The following is a 6,001-nucleotide window of genomic DNA, read 5'->3' on the forward strand; positions in this document are numbered from 1 at the left end:
TCTCTCACAGTGGACTCCTCCTGGTACACCTCAGTTGAATGGTGTTTCGGAACGTCGTAACCGGACTTTGATGGACATGGTTCGGTCTATGATGGGGTTCATGGAGTTACCGCCATCTTTTTGGGGATATGCGCTTGATACAGCGACACTGTTGTTGAACAATGTCCATTCAAAGGCAGTTGATAAGACACCATATGAGATATGGATGGGAAAGCCTCCTAATTATTCTTATCTTAGAATATGGGGGTGCCCTGCTTATGTGAAGCAGACAGTGGGAGATAAATTGGATGCTCGATCCATTTTATGCTACTTTGTGGGATATCCAAGGAATTCGGTTGAATATTATTTCTATCATCCCAAAGAAACAAAGGTGTTTGTTTCTAGGAATGCAATCTTCTTTGAGAAGGAATTTCTATTGGATAGAAAATGGGAGATGATAGAACTCGAAGAAGTTCAAGAAACACCCACGATTGTGGAACCCACACCCGAAAACCAAGAGAGGAGATACAAGTTCCTAAAAGATCCGAGAGGATCTCGAGACCACCTGTAAGGTATGGTCTGCTTCTTGAAGAGGGACAAGATGAGCCTGACCATGGATGTGATCCAAGAACCTTCAAGGAAGCATTATCTGATGCCTATTCATCCAAGTGGCTAGAAGCAATGGAATCTGAGATGAATTTCATGTATTCGAACCAAGTATGGAATCTTGTGGATCCACCTGAAGGAATTGTTCCTATAGGGTGTAAATGGATTTACAAGAGGAAGCTTGGGACGAATGGGAAGGTTGTGACCTTCAAGGCTCGATTGGTAGCAAAAGGTTATACTCAAAGACAAGGAGTTGACTTTGAAGAAACTTTTTCTCCAGTCGCAATGTTCAAGTCTATTAGGATAATGCTTGCCATTGCCGCATGGTATAACTATGAAATATGGCAGATGGATGTAAAGACAGCTTTTCTTAATGGGGATATTAAGGAAGAAATTTATATGTCTCAACCTGAAGGGTTCACATCTATCGGAAGTGAGCATAAAGTATGCAAACTTCAGAGATCTATTTATGGTCTCAAACAGGCATCTAGGAGTTGGAACCTCAGATTTGATGGTACAATCAAAGAGTTTGGGTTTACTAAGAATCCTGAGGAACCATGTGTGTATAAGAAGGTCAGTGAGAGTGCTGTGACATTCCTGGTACTTTATGTTGATGACATTCTACTCATTGGGAATGATGTAGGAATGTTGCAATCAACTAAAGTATGGTTATCGAGTAAGTTCTCAATGAAGGATTTGGGTGAAGCATCTTTTGTATTGGGAATACAAATCTATCGGGATAGATCGAAAAGATTGCTTGGTCTGACCCAGTCCACATACATTGATACCATCGTGAAGCGGTTCTCGATGGATGAGTCTAAGAGAGGACATATACCAATGTGTCATGGCGTGTCTCTATCCAAGTCCATGTCTCCCAAGAATGATGCAGAGATAGAGACGATGACACGCATTCCATATGCATCTGCAATTGGTAGTATCATGTATGCGATGATATCTACACGTCCTGACGTGGCCTTTGCACTAAGTGTTACAAGTAGATATCAATCGAACCCTGGTCTTTCACATTGGAAAGCTGTGAAAGGCATTCTCACGTATTTGAGAAAGACTAAGAATATGTTCTTGGTCTATGGGGGTGGAGAACTAAAATTGGAAGGCTATACCGACTTTAGCTTCCAAAGCGACGTTGATGATTCGAAGTCAACTTCCGGTTTTATATTCATGCTCAATGGTGCTGCTGTTTGTTGGAAGAGTTCCAAGAAAAATAGCACTGCGGATTCAACCACTAAGGCAGAATATATTGCTGCATCAAATGCTGCAAAGGAACCTGTTTGGATTAGGAATTTCGTCCAAGAGTTGGGCGTTATTCCTAATGGAGTTGATCTAGTCCCGGTGTACTGCGACAACACTGGTGCCGTTGCTCAGGAAAAAGAACCAAGGTCTCATCAGAAATCCAAACATGTACTGAGAAAATACCACATCATCCGGAAAATTGTGGAACGAGGAGATGTCTTGTTAGACAGAGTCGCCTCCGCAGATAATGTTGCTGATCCATTAACTAAGCCTTTACCCGGACCATTGTTCGAAAAGCATCGCGAATCAATGGATTTGAAGAATATGGGTAGTTGGCTCTAGTGCAAGTGGGAGATTGTTAGAGTAGGTGCCCGTCGAGCCAATGTGTTGGCCGATGGTCCTTGTGAGAACTCTTGTATTACAATCTTTATTTTAATAATATTTCACATTATTTAGTTTGGCAAATCTTTATCAATATACCCATGCTAGCTGTATAGATAAAGCCCTTGAATATACAAATAGTAGAAAGAATATGAGATAGTCATGTGATGACTATCATGAAACTCATTTTTGGAATACTGTATATTATAAACTGTTCCTAGTCGATTCAGCCGCCATAAAGAAGGATAAAGGCCGCTCGAGCTTGAGACTAGTATTTGCGATGTGAGTACCATGTTTCATTGGTAGGGGACATGGAGATGTCCAAACATGCAAATAGGTGCTCCTTGTAGAGTGCACTGAACAACCCTCCCTAAAGGACTTTCCAAGTGGTTATCACTTATCGAGTGGAGAAGTCCTAGTTTATGGTTGTACACCATTAGTCCTTATGACCCGGGACAACATGGAGACTCTATATGCTAGTGCTTCACTTTGACTTGTTTACCGACTCATCTGGAGTCATCAGGTGGCAATGTTGGGTGTTGTGACGAAACATATAGGAGTCAATGCATTGTAGTTAGGGATTCACCGCTTACCTACGGGTATGGATATCCTATGTTATCTCATGCATACGTAGCTTGAAATCTCTGATCAGAGTAGGTGGTAATTAAGAAAGGGGTTTCTTGAATTACACCTTCGATGCAACTACGGCATGACACATAGTTATCGATTCAATGACAACTCTCGATAAACCAATGGTTGTCAAATCGGTCGGGATATATGAGTTGAAGGGACCATACTGTACGCTAACCATAATTGATTGGTACTTGCAGGCACTATCGTTTGATACCTAGGGAGTCATGTAAGTGATGCTGCTATACGTTTACATGACTGGTTGGGTACTATCAGACTTGAGTTTTCTGACGTTCTTATTATCAATGTGTTGATCAATACGAATGGAGCTATATAGGGTATGCTCATATAAGGGACTTGTTGATCCCGAATCACATGGAGATGTGAACCCACTGCTAGTTGTATCAGTGAACTATTGAGGGTCACACAAGTACTAGCTTTCTAGATCCCGTTGAGATTAAAATAAGTTCAATGTGTTGAACAACTTATAAAGGAGTTTATAAGTAAAATAAATTAGAAGTCTGACTTCTAAATTGGAGAATGAATGGAATAAGTAACTTTTAATTTGTGAATGTGTTCCAAGATTAAAAGTTGACTTAAAATAATTAGTTTATGAAAATGGTGATTTTCTAAACTATTATTTTGAACTTAGTTAATTAATTCAAGTGTTGAAATAATTTAACACTAGTAGACATTTTAATAATTAAATTAATTCAAGTGTTGAATTAATTAAATACTATTGAGTCTAGTAGAGCTCAAATAAAATAGTGTTATATATAATTATTGTTACTAGAGTGCTTGAATGAGTTCAAGTTGAATTTGATTAATTGATTAAACTTAAATGGGTTTAGGTTTAATAATTAATTAAATTAAGTTCAAAAACCATTTGAATATATATATTTATATATATATATATATATTAGGCGTGTATATATATATATAATATATATATATATATGTATGTGTGTGATGGAATTTGAAGGGTTGGAAGATTGGATGCAATTTTCCATGCAAGTCATGCATTTTTCTATGCATGGTTTTAATTGTATCTAATCAATTCTTCTCCATTAATATAATATACACACATTACACAATATTCTATTCCAATTCCAAGTGATGGCCGAACACTTCTAAGTGTTTTCTCCAAGTTTTTCTTTCATTTTTGAGGGAGAAAAAATGATATCTCAATGCTAAATTCTCTAAATATTCTAGTGCATATTTAGAGCGGATCTAGATCATCTAGTCATGGACCTAATTCGGAGGCTCGAAGTGTTGAATCCATTTTGAGCAAGGAGTGCTCTTGGAAGCTTGTAGATTGAGTCTATCTTTTTCAAGAGCCTAGTTGTTTATCAACTTGGTTGGAGCCATAAATCAATCTTTGAGATTGATAGGTAAAATTCTAAACACCCTATGGTTGTTTGAGTTTTTGAATGCTACACAAGTGCTCAGATCTCTTTTGTTAAAAATTTTATATTTCCGCTGCGCTTTCGAGCACGAGTTAACCGATCCCCTTCAACCAAAACTCGCATTTGGATAGCTTAACATATAGTTTCTCTTCTCTTAACGTCTTCAAAACTGTTCTCAAGTGGTCTGCATGATCACATAAATTCTTTGAGTAAATCAAAATATCATCGATACGTGGTAAAGGATATCGATTTTTTACCGTTGCCTTATTCAATTGCCGGTAGTCAATACATAATCTCATCGATCCGTCTTTCTTTCTAACAAACAGAACCGGAGCGCCCCAAGGAGAAACACTTGGTCGGATATAACCTTTGGCTAGCAGATCTTCAAGCTGCTCTTTCAAATCTTTCAATTCAATTGGTGTCATACGATAAGGTGCTTTCGATATCTGCTGTGTACCTGGCATCAATTCTATGCTGAAATCTACCTCTCGAAACGGAGGCAATCCCGGAATCTCGTCAAGGAAAACATCAGCAAACTCACTAACCACTGGAAAGTCAGCCAATTTCGGGCTAGTTTTCAGTACATCAACTGCGTAAATGAGAAATCCCTCTGCACCTTTCTGCAATAGTTTAGTGATGGAAAGAACAGATATCAAGGGAATTCTGGCTCGTGAACCCTTACCGTAAAATTTCCACTCGTCAGCCACCTCCGGTCTGAACCTCACAATCTTCTGAAAACAATCAACTGTGACTCTATACTTGGTTTAACATATCGATACCGATGATACAATCAAAGCCAGATAAACCAAGCACAATACAGTCTAACTCAATCTCATGAACCTCAAACTGCAGTGTACAATTTTTGACAGACTTCACTGATATAATACCTCTTCCCAATGGTGATCAAATAGACACTACCGTATCTAAGGGTTCAACAGGCAATTCATGTAATGCAACAAATTGCTCCGAAATAAAGGTATGTGATGCACCAGAATCAAATAAGACATAGGCAGGATAACTAGAAATAAAACAGTTACCTGCAATCACATCATCTGGTGCAGCTTGTGCTTGCTCCTCAGTTAGTGCAAACACTCGAGCCTGTTGCCTCTGCTGCTGGCTCCCAGTTTGACTTCGTCCAGCACGGCTCTGTGACGATGGCTGAGGTTGGAATGAATGCACTGAGGATGCTTTCCTCTCTGGCTGTGTCACTGATCGAGATGATCCAGCACCCGGTGCACTTCCAGAACCTCGCTGTGGGCATACTCTCGCAAAATGACCTGGTTGTTGGTAAATATGACAGGTGCCAAACACTCCTCTACACTGCTCATTGGTGTGACGTCCCCCATACATAGAACAGTAAACATCAGAAGTACCGGATTTTTGCCCACCCATGAACTGTTTGGATCCACTTGAACTCGAAGAGCTACCACCTGGACGTTTAAACTGTTTGCTTTTACCTTTAAATAAATTTTTCTTACCACTACTACTTCCTCCAGCATCAAATCGAGGTGGTGATGGAATCTGTGGCTGGTCTTGTGTTTTTTTCATCGGCTGTGGCACAAACTCTGCTCCTCGTTGCCTCAATATCCCTATTTCAGCTCCCTTTGCATGATTCAGAGCATCTGCAAAGTTATTCGGTCGTCCAGCATTAACAAGGGTAAACACGTCAGGGTTCAAGCCATTTATAAGCTGATCAGCTTGAGCTTCATCACTCCCAGCATTATGTGGAGCAAACTTCAGTAGACTGG

Source organism: Henckelia pumila, unplaced genomic scaffold (genome assembly GCF_033568475.1).
Source record: "Henckelia pumila isolate YLH828 unplaced genomic scaffold, ASM3356847v2 CTG_664:::fragment_1, whole genome shotgun sequence".
Classification (NCBI taxonomy): Eukaryota; Viridiplantae; Streptophyta; class Magnoliopsida; order Lamiales; family Gesneriaceae; genus Henckelia; species Henckelia pumila.